At 43.7% G+C, this 16,537-nt stretch overlaps 1 long non-coding RNA gene across 1 annotated transcript; it reads right to left on the bottom strand.

The window, feature by feature from the left end:
- Window positions 1-2,206: 2,206 nt before the first annotated feature.
- Window positions 2,207-3,814, bottom strand: LOC307091185. Its single transcript, XR_013812710.1, has 3 exons — window positions 3,746-3,814; window positions 3,168-3,511; window positions 2,207-3,020 (listed from the first exon to the last, which is right to left on the bottom strand). It is a non-coding gene; the product is annotated as an uncharacterized lncRNA (long non-coding RNA).
- Between the last annotated feature and the right edge of the window lie 12,723 nt (window positions 3,815-16,537).

The following is a 16,537-nucleotide window of genomic DNA, read 5'->3' as shown; positions in this document are numbered from 1 at the left end:
TACGATTAAACACATAATATATGCATAATATATCTATATCTAATATAGATATCAACCAATCAATCAACTACTTCAGCCAGGGATCTCCTATCAGCCGGCGCCAGTTCGTCGTTACGTCTACCCATTCTCCCCCTGTCACCGGACCCCTGCCTGCCTGACTACCTGCCTGTCGTCGAGTCCTTGCGTGCCTGACTGCCTGCCTGTCACCGGACCCCTGCCTGCCTCACTACCCGCCTGTCGTCGAGTCCTTGCCTGCCTGACACCGGACCCCTGCCTGCCTGACTACCCGCCTTTCGTCGAGTCCTTGCCTGCCTGACTGCCTGCCTGTCACCGGACCCCTGCCTGCCTGACTACCCGCCTGTCGTCGAGTCCTTGCCTGCCTGACTGCCTGCCTGTTACCGGACCCCTGGCTGCCTGACTACCCGCCTGCCTACCAATAAATCCCGTTTCCTTTACCCCGTCTCCGCCTCCCTGTGTTCAGCACTTGGGTCCCCACGTCCTGTTCCATAACACCTTCAGTCACTCATAAGATTAAACACAATATATGCATAATACATCTATATCTACATAGCTGTAGACCTATATATAGATATAAATATCAATATATGTTATTAAACATATATAAATTACTATTATTACAAATATATATAATTGTATGATATAAAATGATATCTATATAAGTATATATGTGTCTGTATTTATGCGCTTGTATGGTCTAGTTAACACAATGATAAAATGCATTAATATCTATATATAAAGAGGTGACCAAGCTTTTGGTGGGACCGAGCCGGTGGACTAGCGACCGCGCTGTGCTGCAGTGCTGCTGTAAACACACTAGAGGGAGACAGGCTCGCATTAGACAATGTTGCGTTATTTGAGAATATATCAAACCAGGTGAATATTCTATTGTTAGGAAATCATTGGTAACATGGACGGGTAAAATACTGCATCAATACTAGGATGGCTTTGTTCTTTATTCGGTTTCATAGCAACAGTGACACGTATAGAATCTTGACCCCTGACCACCAGAGTATCAATTGGAGCCATTACAATGTTACACAAAAAACTTTACACAAACACACATAGCAGAAACATCAAACGTAGTACTGTTCATTTCATGATAATGCGTGGATATTGAGGGATTCCTGGACAACTTTTAAGGTGCTGAAAATGTTTTTTGGATATGACAAAAAAATAAAGCTTTCTAGCTAAATTCACCTATAACTTGTCAGACAGACAGACAGAGACACACACACACAAACAAATTTGTTCATCGTGACTCTGTCGGTCAATAAAATAGTTATAAAACATTTGCTTCACATGTAATGCACTTTTTCGCCATGGTTTATTCGCTAGGGCCGGGCGTCCGATCTCAAAGGACCTTTAGCGTGATAACAGACTGTAAATGTCCCAACGGACAATCAATGTGATAGAGGACTCTTAAGAGTGGCAAAGGATTATACGTGTGATAATGGACTGTAAATGTGATATAGGACTGCATGTTGGTATTAAACACGAAGCAACCAATTGAGCCAACCTGCATGAGGCCGTGGCATTTTGGGTCATGTGCTCCGTATCCCGTAGGTGTGAGGTTGAGACCCGCCGCGCGGGACTGTCTGGAGATGACGGCCGCTATGAGGCCGGTGGATGGCAGGCCTACAGGAGGAGGGTCTCAACCAGAGCTCAGGCGTCAGATTCAATCCCTTTGAATCTGACGCCGTCTTCGTCATACGAAGGCTGAACGTACAGTGGACGCCGGGACAATCTTTGTTAACAACCAATCAGTGATCCGAACTTGGTATGGGCGGGAACTCTCTCCTTTAACAACCAGTCAGTGATCTGAACGATTGTAGGGGTGGCTTTTTGCAGTTAGCAACCAATCAGTGATCCGAACGTTGTATTCGGACTTTGAGGAACAATTTATGGTAATGTGGCTTTTTAAAAAAAGTTTCTCAATGTTTAGAATTTGTTATGGAGAGCTCCTTACATTCCAAGGTTTTAAGTTCAGCTAAATGTTAACTACAAACAGGGAATAAAACCATTGAACCTGCAGTGTTAGTGCCTTGCTCTACTTGCTCTACTCAGCTACACAAGAAATAGAACCCCTAACCCTGAGAGGTTTATCATTCATGATATGAATCACCTTTCCTTCTAACTAAGAGGACCACATATCTGTCACGAGATAATAAAACATATGTAGACACACTCAATATCTATTGCTTTATTTTTTACAAAAGTACTTGTAATTTCATACAAAGATGTGGGCTGAAAGATGGAAATATTCATTCAGAGAGAGCCAGAAGAAGACTTGGTAGTACTGTCCTAAAATAGAAAGAGGTACTATCCATTACACCACCAAGTAATTACGTCTTTGAAGCAAGCGGCCAACTGTTTAGGGTGTTGCCGTGGGACTGTTGCCGTTTGCGTGGCCATTTGCGTGGCCGTTTGCGTGACTTTTTGCCTAACCTTTTGCCTGCCTTCCTGCGGACATGAGTCTTTGGGGAAGGACGATTAGGAGTTATACTGCTAAACACAGTACGCAACTCACTATCTGTAGTGTGGAGACATTTATCAGGAAAGGGATCAACTCTCAAACTTGAATTCAAGTCTGCCACAGTTTTGGCCTCCAATATTCCCTTAACGTTGGCACCCCAGTGTGCGCATGCAAACCACTTATGCAGAACGTTGCTATAGCAGCAAAATGCTGTCCAGAGAGTTTTTGGAATATTGACCTCGGTTTTTTTCATATTTTTATCACTGGGAAACGCTCCAGTCAAAACAAATGCCTCAAGCTTATTGTTTTGGTCTAAACAGTAATTATCCATCACAAGTTTGACAAGTTTCTCCATTTGACTCCATCCTCCGTTATTGAATGAGGGAACTTGTGGAACTCTATTAGTCAGCATGAAGGTGGATTTCTGATCATCTTCGCTGTTTGCATGAAAACATGGAAACAAATGGCCTTTATGATACGAACTACCCTTATAGTCCTTTTCTGAAGACTGGTATTGGGCATCAAGCTAGAAAGAAGAGAGAATTCATGGTTTATTTAGGTTTCCTTCTATTATTTCAATAACTTAATATATTGTAATTTACAACCAAATATACTAGTTACATACTTAATCACATATACTGTCATCTTAGTTACAAATAAAATATTAAATTACCCCCGGCTCAGGCTTCCATTTGTCTGTGCATCTCCCTTTTTTGTGCCCTGTGTATTTATATGCAGAAAACACTGGGATCTTATTAACTGTGTCATAGAGCGTCATGAACCTCCTGGTATCAATATATGTCTGGCAAATGGGCTTGTAGCGATTCTGGTCCTGAATGTTCCCCTGCTCCAACACTCCTCGTATTTCTGGTGGGGTTCCTTCCAGGAAGAATTCAGCACAGTCGCTGACTTCGTCCACCACCTCAGTGGCTGTAGGCTCCATGGACACAAGAAGCAGAATGACAAGAGCCAATGGACTGCCACCAGTCACTGATGACATCATCAGAGGCTGCAGATCTGCAGAGCAGGAAAACAGTGATAATAAACCAATCGTGAATTTAAAAATACGAATTCTGATGCAGACACGCAATTTCCCATGTTTATATCAGATGTGAAGAAATCCAATTCTTTACCATTCTGTATTTACAGAATTTTATCACTGGATACGTGCGAATGTTTAAATTCTAGCTGAAATAAGTAAAACCAAGTTGGCAGAGTTGTGGAAGAGTGAAGAGTTCATTAAAAACTCACCGGATTCCAGCTGATATTTGGTGTGGGTTCTCTGAATGAAATGGCACAACAGTCGTCAGCGGTATGAACCACAAGTGCGTTGGTCCATCCCTTTGATTCCTCTTTTAAATTGATAGAAGACAGGGCGGGTCCTCAGACTGAACAACATCATGTGCAATTATATTAGGATCTAGTTAACATATTACACTTGGCGCTGCTCAGCGGCTGACACGCATGCCGGAGCTCTGTTTGGCCATGTTTGTTTTTCTGTTTCGGAGACACGATCTTAAGTGTTGGTGTTAAATGTGCGCGTGCTTGCGCTTCATAAATAAGAACGCTATATTCTGATGCGGACAGCGATCAAAACATGTCTTGTTTCCGACTTTTATTGGTGATAAATCTGCTCTGGCTTCTACTGATAAGAACTGAATCCTCAAAGATCACCTACGGGAGAGTGGAGCTAGTCCAGTTGGGCCTAGGGCTAGGGCCAAATGTCAGAGGCCTAGGGCCTCTGACATTTGTATATGTCTGGCATATGGGCTTGTAGCGATTCTGGTTCCGATTTTTCCCCATAAGCAATACTCCTGGTATATCTGGTGGGGTTCCTCCTAGGAAGAATTCTTTACATTCTTCGACTTCGTTCACCACCTCAGTGGCTGTAGGATCCATAGACACGAGAAGCAGAATGACATGAGCCAATGGACAGCCACCAGTCACTGATGACATCATCACAGGCTGCAGATCTGCAGAGCAGGAAAACAGTGAACCAGATGAGTGGATGTCCAACTAACAGCAAGCAATTATTTGAATCAGATTAATCTCAATTACGAATATACAGAACAAGATTCAAATATGTTTTATAGAAATAAACCAATTATGAATTTACAAATATGAATTCTGATGCAGACGTAAATAAATGTTGGTTTTGATAACATGTGCAGTTGTAACAGTCACAACAGTTTAGTATTGGAGACAAACCTTCTCCAAAAGACTGCTAGCTTGTTGAAAGGACGGAACCTAAGCTCGTCTTCGCTAGGCGAAGTACAGGTTGAGTGTTGATTCCATCAGTCTTTTTCACCAGCAAGTTTATCATGGTTTCATGTTATCATGTTATAGGTTTTGTTATCGGTTTGTGTGTGTATTCTTTAACATGTAGTTGAAAAATTTCCTGCTGGCCAACACTGGCACATTTACAGAAATGTAGATTAATGTGCACTGTCCTTTAAATAAATAAATGAAAAATGAAATGTCAATTGGAAAATGCCACAGATTGGCCTTTCAGCCGATGTAAATACTTTATACAGGACCGATAGTTTGTAAGCGTGGTAAAGGAGTGTGTCATGGGACTGTAAAGGTCATTTTACATTTAACGCATTTGTTCATCGGGATTCTGTCGGTCAATAAAATAGTTTGAAAAAAAAAATGCTTTACATATAATGCGCTTTTTCGCCATGGGTAATTCGCTAGGCGTCCGATCTTAAAGGACCTTTGGTTAGATAAGGGACTGTAACTGTCACAAAGGACAATTAATGTGATAGAGGACTCTTAAGTGTGGCAAAGGATCATAAGTGTGATAAAGGACTGTAAATGTGATAGACGACTGCATGTTGGGATTAAACACGAAGCCACCAATGGACAAACCTGCATGAGGCCGTGGCATGTTGAGTCGTGTGCTCCGTATCCCGTGGGTGTATTTTATTTTGGCCTCATTTCTTAATCTCTGCTGCCTGGTGGCCAATTGTCAACTGACGAGGTCTAGTTAACATTCTTTAATATTACTATGAAATGATATGGTCTACTAGTTGGTTACCATATTGTAATATAAACTGAGATGGTCTAGTTAACATATTGTAATACTAAACTGATATTTCTAGTTAACATATATTTCTATAAATTTTTCCAGCTTCTGCTTTGAGCAAAATACTTATCATCCTATGATCTTTGTCTCACTTTCCTGGTAACTCCATTGCAAATTGTGTCCCAAGCTGTCCAAATGTACAGTAAACCCAACAACAAAGGCACATAACTTAAAACAGTTAAACCACAAATTTCATAATGTTTTTTCTCGGTTGGGCGACGGTAGTCATTGGTGTTTTTCTTGACCTTCCTCAAATGTAGGGCCTACAGTTTGAGGAATGAGAGAACATGATGTTATCCATATAGCTATGTGGATAACATCATGCTGTCTCATTGTTTCTCTATGTACTTCTTGGTTGTCACTGCCAAATAAGGACATGTTACTTTTATGTGGCCTTTATTTCTACAAGACTCATTCTGGCTAAGAACCTCTATGACAAGAGGGAACTTGTCAGCATCATTCACACACTCTTACGATTAAACACATAATATATGCATAATATATCTATATCTAATATAGATATCAACCAATCAATCAACTACTTCAGCCAGGGATCTCCTATCAGCCGGCGCCAGTTCGTCGTTACGTCTACCCATTCTCCCCCTGTCACCGGACCCCTGCCTGCCTGACTACCTGCCTGTCGTCGAGTCCTTGCGTGCCTGACTGCCTGCCTGTCACCGGACCCCTGCCTGCCTCACTACCCGCCTGTCGTCGAGTCCTTGCCTGCCTGACACCGGACCCCTGCCTGCCTGACTACCCGCCTTTCGTCGAGTCCTTGCCTGCCTGACTGCCTGCCTGTCACCGGACCCCTGCCTGCCTGACTACCCGCCTGTCGTCGAGTCCTTGCCTGCCTGACTGCCTGCCTGTTACCGGACCCCTGGCTGCCTGACTACCCGCCTGCCTACCAATAAATCCCGTTTCCTTTACCCCGTCTCTGCCTCCCTGTGTTCAGCACTTGGGTCCCCACGTCCTGTTCCATAACACCTTCAGTCACTCATAAGATTAAACACAATATATGCATAATACATCTATATCTACATAGCTGTAGACCTATATATAGATATAAATATCAATATATGTTATTAAACATATATAAATTACTATTATTACAAATATATATAATTGTATGATATAAAATGATATCTATATAAGTATATATGTGTCTGTATTTATGCGCTTGTATGGTCTAGTTAACACAATGATAAAATGCATTAATATCTATATATAAAGAGGTGACCAAGCTTTTGGTGGGACCGAGCCGGTGGACTAGCGACCGCGCTGTGCTGCAGTGCTGCTGTAAACACACTAGAGGGAGACAGGCTCGCATTAGACAATGTTGCGTTATTTGAGAATATATCAAACCAGGTGAATATTCTATTGTTAGGAAATCATTGGTAACATGGACGGGTAAAATACTGCATCAATACTAGGATGGCTTTGTTCTTTATTCGGTTTCATAGCAACAGTGACACGTATAGAATCTTGACCCCTGACCACCAGAGTATCAATTGGAGCCATTACAATGTTACACAAAAAACTTTACACAAACACACATAGCAGAAACATCAAACGTAGTACTGTTCATTTCATGATAATGCGTGGATATTGAGGGATTCCTGGACAACTTTTAAGGTGCTGAAAATGTTTTTTGGATATGACAAAAAAATAAAGCTTTCTAGCTAAATTCACCTATAACTTGTCAGACAGACAGACAGAGACACACACACACAAACAAATTTGTTCATCGTGACTCTGTCGGTCAATAAAATAGTTATAAAACATTTGCTTCACATGTAATGCACTTTTTCGCCATGGTTTATTCGCTAGGGCCGGGCGTCCGATCTCAAAGGACCTTTAGCGTGATAACAGACTGTAAATGTCCCAACGGACAATCAATGTGATAGAGGACTCTTAAGAGTGGCAAAGGATTATAAGTGTGATAATGGACTGTAAATGTGATATAGGACTGCATGTTGGTATTAAACACGAAGCAACCAATTGAGCCAACCTGCATGAGGCCGTGGCATGTTGGGTCGTGTGCTCCGTATCCCGTAGGTGTGAGGTTGAGACCCGCCGCGCGGGACTGTCTGGAGATGACGGCCGCTATGAGGCCGGTGGATGGCAGGCCTACAGGAGGAGGGTCTCAACCAGAGCTCAGGCTCCTCCAGAAGGCCCCTGATCTCTCTGTCTGTTGAGGAATGGGACACACCTGTCCGCCACATTAAGGATGATCTTTCTGTACTCCGGCATCTCCGCGTGGTCAAACACTATATAGTAGACTATTTAAAACACATTCCTATTTAATATACAGGAATGTGTTGTTGCCCCCGTCTGCAACAACTACAGGGGCAGACGCGCTGAACCTGACCACCACCATCTGGATGCCGGCGGTTCATGCAGCTGTACCGAGCCGAGAACCAGCGATGCAACAGCGGGAGCCAGGTGAACACCTGCTTCCACCACCCCTGAACAGCAACCGAGGGCCGATGCAGCAGTTAAGGCCCGAAGATCGCCTCCTATCGCCTGACACTGTTTTCACCTCCGCACCGCTACCTGAGGAGGAGGAGACACTGTGCCAACGTCAGCTCAACTACGGGCCACCCAGCAGGTATGAGCCGGGAACCAGCGATGCCGCTGTAATTTTTACTAAAGCAAAAAATCCTGAGGAGGCTGCACGTGTGCTCTCAACAGCTCTTACACACATACAAACTCAAGGCTCAACAGATCGTGGCTTATCTTAAATGCAAAGAAAACTGTTTGTTTATACTTGTCGAAGCAACCTTCAACTACTATGCTTTTTCAATCTGGGGTGTTCTTGGGCACAGAAGAGTTGGAAGTTGATAAAGATCCCATGGCATGAAAATGTCACTTTCTGAGGTTTTCTAACATTAATATGAGTTCCCCTAGCCTTCCTATGGTCCCATAGTAGCTAGAACGAACACTAGGCATTCTGCTCCGCCTTTGGAAAAACGAAACTCAGATGCACAGATGTTTTGGAATTTTCCCTGTATGTCGTAATGCGGGGGACATGCTACCTCCACTTTCTCTGCTTTGCCCAATGAGTTACGACCGTGCGAGCGCCACATATGTGTGTGTGTGTGAATACGCCCACTGTAACGCAAGTGTTGTACATTTCTTTGTTATTTGGATAACGTTGGTGTTATGGCGCATAACACGTCGGGTTCTCTGACAGCTCTGGTATTTCCAAAACGAGACTCGTAGTGGGGGTTATCTCAGCCATGGTTGAGAAGGAATTGGGGGGGAAAGGAGCTTTGGCTTTGGCGGTGGTCCCTCGGCAGCGGGCAGCAAGGCTCCGGAGGGAGACAATCGCGGTCAACAATCGCGGGCAACAATCCCTTTCTCCTCCATGTCGTGGTTCAATCTACTTCAGATTGTTGTGGAGGTGTAGAAGCAGAGACGTCGGAGAACCCGACGCAGTCGTTTGAGATTCATACGCAGTCGTCTGGAGGCACACACAGCTTTTGGCCGTGATAATATATATTATATGATATAGATATCTATGTATAATATGATATTATTCAGATATAGAGCTCCAGGACTCCCGCCGGAGCACCCGGAGTGTTCTAGAATATTTACAGAACACGGCCAAAGGCTGTGTGTGCCTCGCCATTGCGATACATCCACTGTAAACAGAGCGCATGGTACCGTGGTCGCAAGCTGCTCAGGGCCACACCCCCACCCTCCTCCTTGACCCGCCTCTCTCCTCCTCATTTGCATTAAAGCTACAGACACTGGAACGGCGCGTTTGGGGAAAGCTCAATGTGCGACTGGCTCGTAGTGGCTGTAATTCTGCAACACGGCTGAATTTTGGGAGCGTCTTCAAATACTGTGTTGGGGGCCCATTAATATGTATATTAAAGCATCCATTAAGTAGCATGCCATGGGATCTTTAATGAGTTAAAATACTTAGGCTTGACTATAGACTCCAGACTCTCTTTCAAAAACCATGTTAAAATGATATCCAATAAAAAGTAAATTCAATCTTTCAAATTCAATCAAGCAAATCAGAGGATCCCTGTCAGATGCAGCTGCTCTGATGTTTCTGCACTCAATGATACATTCACATTAGAACTACTGCATCACCAGTTGGTCTATGTCAGGTTCTACAATCCTAAAACCAGTTGAGATTCTGTACAAAAAGGCTCTCAAAAAAACTCTTCTCTTATCATCATTGCAACATCTTAGAGAAATATAACTTACTGAGTTTTGATAATTTTTGTAAATCTTCCTCTTTATGCTTAATTTATAAAGTACTACACGGCCTGGCGCCACCCCCAATGCAAGAGTTTATTAAATACAGACAGACTCGGATCACCAAAGCTGTTCCTTTTAAAAAACCTCTATTAAAGGTAGTGGAACACATTATGGAACCCACTACCCCCGACTATAAGGGAATGTCCCACTCTGGCCACCTTCAAGAGCCAAGTAAAGGTCTGCCTTAGAGCCAACCAAATGTGCAACCACCTATAACTGTATGCTGTACCGTATTAGCCCAGTAGAACATATTAATGAATTGTGTCTCCGTTTTAACACATACTAATGAATTGTCCTGTTTTTCTTTTTCTTTATTTCTGTTTCTCCCTGTTTTAAATAGCAAATTTTACTATTGTATATCGTTTGTCATTTGTACTGCAACATCTGCCTAACCTGCCTAATGGACTACAGATGGAAATTAGCCCCCGGGCTACAATCTGGCACATTTACGTGTACTGCTGTACATGTTTATTAATGTGCATTTTCCTGAAATAAAATAAATAAATAAATAAACACTATGTGGTATGTTAAAAAACTCGACTCATTTCACATTCTGAATGACAATCGCAGATATCCCTAATCCAGAGGCACCGGAACCGGTGGTGCAGGTGGTGCAACCACACCGCCACTTTTATCTAAAAAAATAAAATAAAGCAGAAGCAGCCTCACACAGCTGACCTCTTTTTTTTCTTACCTCCGCTGCTTGAACCAGCCATCAACCGTACACACCTCACAATATTATATAATATAGAATGTATATTACATTGGGGGGAGGGGCAGTATATGTGGGGAGTGCGGCTACAAGGTTCAAGCCGTTTATGGAACACCAAAAACAGCAGAAAGGAAGACAGACGAAAGAGAGTGAGACAGACAGAAAGACAGATAGAAGATAGTGGACTTCTACCTGAGAGACAGAAAGACCTCTACCTGACAGACAGACCTCTACCTGACAGACAGACCTCTGACTGAGAGACAGACAGACCTCTACCTGAGACAGACAGAAGATAGTAGAGCTCTACCTGAGAGACATACAGACCTCTACCTGAGAGACAGACAGACCTCTAGCTGACAGACAGACCTCTACCTAAGAGACAGACAGATCTCTACCTGAGAGACAGACAGACCTCTACCTGAGAGACAGACAGATCTCTACCTGAGAGACAGACAGACCTCTACCTGAGACAGACAGAAGATAGTAGAGCTCTACCTGAGAGACATACAGACCTCTACCTGAGAGACAGACAGACCTCTAGCTGACAGACAGACCTCTACCTAAGAGACAGACAGATCTCTACCTGAGAGACAGACAGACCTCTACCTGAGAGACAGACAGATCTCTACCTGAGAGACAGACAGATCTCTACCTGAGAGACAGACCTCTACCTGAGAGACAGACAGACCTGGTGGCCTTACCACCATGGACACGCCCGATCTCGTCTCATCTCGGAAGCTAAGTATGGTGGGGCCTTAGATGGGAGACCGCCTGGGAATACCAGGTCCTGTAAGTGGTGTCGGGTGGTCTTAACATCAATCCCGATGCCCCAGTGCAGTGACGGGGACACTGTGCTGTGGAAGGCGCCGTCCTTCGGAGGAGACGTAAAAACCGAGGTCCTGACTCACTGAAGTCATTAAAGATCCCAGGGCACTTATCGCAAAGAGTAGGGGTTTCCCCGGTGTCCTGGCCCAACCAGGCTCATTCAATCTGGCCCCCTAATCATCCTCCTGTATAATTGGCTGACTCATTAATTCCCTCACTCTCCACCTCAAGCTGGTGTGTGGTGAGCTTCCTGGCGCCGATTGGCTGCCGTGCATCACCCAAGTGGGTGCTTCACACTGGTGGTGGTTAGTGAGGTCCCCCCCTTCACTGTAAAGTGTCTTTGAGTGTCTAGAAAAGCGCTATATAAATTCAATCCATTATTATTATTATTATTATAATTATGATTACCTCTACCTGAGAGACAGACAGGCTTCTAGCTGACAGACAGACCTCTACCCGAGAGACAGACAGACCTCTACCTGAGAGCCAGACAGACCTCTAGCTGACAGACAGACCTCTAGTTGACAGACAGACCTCTACCCGAGGGACAGACAGACCTCTACCCGAGGGACAGACAGACCTCTACCTGAGAGACAGACAGACCTCTTTGCTGCACCGAAGTCGCATCGCACACCCCCCACCTGCTGGGCCAATGTAAATTTTCCCATTGGCTCTTGTCCCAAAAAAGCATTTGCCTCACATGAGCAAAATCATGTAAAACAGTTAGAACTAGTCATAAGGAAGTTTGAGATATCTGCAACTTTCATTTGGACTATCACAACTGAATGAGGGATATCTGCGATGGTCATTCGGGATGTGTATTGAGTCGAGTCGTTTGAGGGACATCACGGCTGATATCAGTATTTCAGTTGTGACTATTCAAAACTGAAATACAGATATCTCTAACTGTGGACAATGGAGTGCTCATATATAGTAGGTCTGCTCCATCAAAAGCTCAGAAGATTCTCTCCTTTTACTTTTGCAGTGGCAGAGTTGGTGGGTCTACTATCCATTTGAAAGGATAGAAGGAAACAGAGACGACTGTTGGACCATTTCATTCAGAGAACCCAGACCAAATATCTTCTGGGTTCCTGTAAGTTTTAACTCTTCACCAACTCTGTCAACCTGGTTTCACTATCTTCTCCTACACACAATGATTTTAACGCTCACACGAATCCATTGATAAATAATGGATCAGATAAAGAATTAGATTTATTCACATATATTTATATTATATATTCTGTATCTGCATATTTGTGAATTCACAATTTATATACTTAAACAAAAACATTTTTTCTATCTTTATCTGTTTTTTCTGATCAATATGATATATTATGATATATAAAAATAATTGCTTGCTGTTAGATCCACTCATCAGGTTCACTGTTTTCCTGCTCTGCAGATCTGCAGCCTGTGATGATGTCATCAGTGACTGGTGGCTGTCCATTGGCTCTTGTCATTCTGCTTCTTGTGTCCATGGATCCTACATATGCACCAAGAATGTCTGAAAATCAACTCAAAGAAATCAGGAGAAAGCAGCATAGTAGGACCCATCCTGCCTCATTCGTATACATCTGTACCACCTGTGGGCCGGAATCTTGTTACCCAACCTCCAGTTAAAGTTGTGCAGCCAGTGGTGAGAGGTTCATTTGATGCAGAGAGACAGCATGAGGAGGCATGGATGAAGGCAGTAAATGACATCCTCTATGTCAATTCTGATTTAGAAAGTGGCACTCCAACAATGTGGTCTTCATTCCATGCTGCTCGATCTGATGTTGTTGGACAGCCGGAAAAAAGCATTGAGGCCCTCCTTCCACTTTTTCATGACAAAGCAGCAACCCCAGAAATGATTCACCATGGAATGAACCTGGTGAAGAAAAACACTGAGCACCTCAACCCACAACAAGTCCCTGTGATGGTAGTGGACCAACCCCTGTATGACCTTGCAAAAAAAAAATGCAGTGGACCTTCCCTGACATCTTCGGAGAAGACAAGTTTGTGGTGATGTTAGGTGGGCTCCACATTGAAATGGCTTTGTGGAGTACCATGGGAGATCTTCTGCGTGGATCAGGATGGCCTGAAGCCCTGAAAGAAGCTGGGCTAGTGAATTCAGTGGCAGCAGCCACATAATTTCTGAAGGCATCCAATGTAATGAGAACAAGATATGCCCATCAAGTTACTGTTGTGGTTCTCCACAGCCTTCTACAGCGAGCCTATGAGGACAGTGGAACTGAGATGGTCCTTGAAGACTGGGTTGAGAGAGTTGCCCATGAGAGCCCAACATTCTCCTTCTGGCTGCTTGTGTACAAGTACCAACAGAGTATCTTCATGTTCATACGAGCACATCGCGAACGGAAGATCGAACTCATGGTCACAACCCTGCAGAAGCTTGTTCCTCTGTTCTTTGCTCTCGACCATCATAACTATGCCCGGTGGCTTCCAGTCTTTATAAAGGACATGGACTGTCTCCCAGATAGTATCCGGGCAGAGTTCGAAAAGGGACATTGGACGGTAACTCGCAGCAATCGACGCTTTTCAGCTATGCCGATTGACCAAGCACACGAGCAAGCCAACAAAAGGGTGAAAGGAGTGGGTGGCATAAATGGCCTCACAGAGAACCCGGACATGTTGGAACGCTGGATTGTGACAGGCCCGGAAATCAGCCGCGTCCTGGAAGAGTTTACCACTGTAAATGACAGTGATGACTCCGAATGGCGTCCTCATCACGAGGAAGGATCAGCATCACAGCAGCGTTTTCAACGGCACACCAAAGACCTGATGGAGCTGTTGCTCAGCAATGGGAATCCCTTTGAGGAGAGCAGTAAAGACCTGGTTACTTTAGATAACAAGGTGTGCGAGTCTGCAGCCGCTGCAGCATCGGTCCTTAAAGTTGAGTCAATGGGACAAGAGCAGTACAACAACTTCAAAAAGAATGTGCTGGACTCACATGACACACCACTGACAGCTCCGATCAAGCGAAACAACTTGATGTTGTTCCATGAGAAGAAAACACGCAAGAAGACAGCAGCTAAACTGAGGATGCAGCACTTCAAACGTCATGCAGAGCTTTATGGGAAAGCTTTCATTGTGCTGGAAAGCCGGAGTGGGAATTTGGAAGATTTTTTCTGCCACGAGTCTTCTCCATACCCACCTGCATTGTCATGCGAAGGATCCCTCAACTCCTGTACGAAATCAGATATGTTGTTTTACATCCTGGGGAATCCTAAGAGTGGAGGAATATCTGACAGTGAGGAGATAGTTGCACCAGATCTTTATGATTTCATTGTCATTGATGGTGGAGCACTTATCCATTCACTGCCTGGCACGACTGTCCAAGGGAAGACCTTTGAGTCCTACTTCGACAAGGTGTTCTGCCCAAGAGTTCAACGTGACCTGAAAAGATCAACACGAGTGGACATCGTCTGGGACCAGTATCGTGCTTTGACAATCAAAGGAGGAACAAGAGAAAAGCGAGGATCAGACACCCGACAACGCATCTCTGGCACTGCCAAAGTCCCAAGAGATTGGCAGGCATTTCTGGCAAATGAGGATAATAAGACAGAACTGTTTTCATTCCTGTCAACTGCGCTTGTAACATATGGACAGTTCCCAGATGACAAAGATGTCTACATAACAGCAGATGATTGCGTCCACCATGTTGGAAACAGTCCTCCAATGGATCGCTGCAACCACGAGGAAGCTGACACTCGTGTCCTAGTGCATCTTCTCCATGCCCTCCAAACAGCATCAGTTGGGATGGTCTATACTGGAGACACAGATGTTGTCGTAATCCTGCTGAGTAATTTCCATCATATCAAGGCTTTGAATGCAACTGCAGAAATCTGGATCTGCTTCAAAACTGGAAAGACATCAAGATTGATCTCCCTGAACACTCTCGCCACAAAACTGGGCACAGAAACATGTAAAGCCATGGCTCTCTTCCACGCATTCACGGGATCAGACAGCACATCTTCTTTCAAGTTCAGGGGTAAGCGATCCTGCTGCAAATTGATGCACGAAGTTCCACACTTGACAGAGGAGTTCGCAACCATCATTGAGACTCCATTCCAAACCTCTCCAAGGCTGAAAGAAGTTGCAGTAAACTTTGTCTGTAGGCTGTACTCCAGTGAATCAAATGAGGAAAATGATGTTGATCTTCTTCGAATGAGGCTATTCTCACAGAAGACGAGGGATGTTGAAAGAATCCCCCCAACAATGGATGCTTTGGATCTACATCTCAAAAGGAGTGTCTTCCAAGCAAGCATCTGGACAACAGCCCACATGTAAGTATGCACCTGTATGGATTTGAGTACTATATAATCACAAAAAAACCATGCATTTATGTATTCATTCATTTAGGTCTATAATGCCTGACAACAACCCCACTGACCATGGGTGGAAAGAAGAGGACAGCAAACCTCTTCCCATTTGGACTACGCTACCACTTGCCAAAGACGTATTCCAACTAGATGTGAAGTGTGGTTGTACAAGTACTTGTACAAGTCGACCTGCCAGTTCTCGGTGCAAGTGCATGAAGGCGAAGTTAAAGTGCACAAGTCTGTGCAACTGCACATGTCAGAACTTCTAAGACTGACATAGAATAAATCAAAGAAGTAAATTATAGTTATCATTGTAGAGTGAAGTTCTCAGAATAAATGTTAGCCCTATGGTCCTCTGTTCATTTTTTGAATGCCAGAAAAACTATTTTTTATCTTCTTATTGTTATTGATTTACTTTCTTCCAGATATAAAGTTCTTTTGTGAAAATTTCTTGTGAATAAAATGATGGCTTGTTGGCTTGATTGATTGATTGATTGACTGACTGAAAAAAGTTGAGACACCTGATCCTAAATCAATACATAGAAAGTTCATGGCTGTTACTACATTTTGCGGCGCCTCCTAGGGCATAGAATAGAAGAGTGAGGAGCATTTCAATTTCAGTTTAATCACCACACAGTCTTGACTTGTGAAATAACATTAAAAAGTAAAATTCCTTAGCAACTGTGAGGATATTTTCAGACTTTATCTTTAAAAAAGCATAATTTCGCTTGTGTCCATGTAATATTTTGGGCTAAAAGTGTATTTATTTTTATCTGGTCACCAAATGCTTAGCATACGAGTTTCTCCTTTTAATTCTGAATCCA

Source organism: Pollachius pollachius (assembly GCF_949987615.1).
Source record: "Pollachius pollachius genome assembly, chromosome: 20".
NCBI lineage: Eukaryota > Metazoa > Chordata > Actinopteri > Gadiformes > Gadidae > Pollachius > Pollachius pollachius.
Note: the sequence above shows the minus strand (reverse complement) of the source record. Positions and strands in the feature narration are given on the sequence as shown.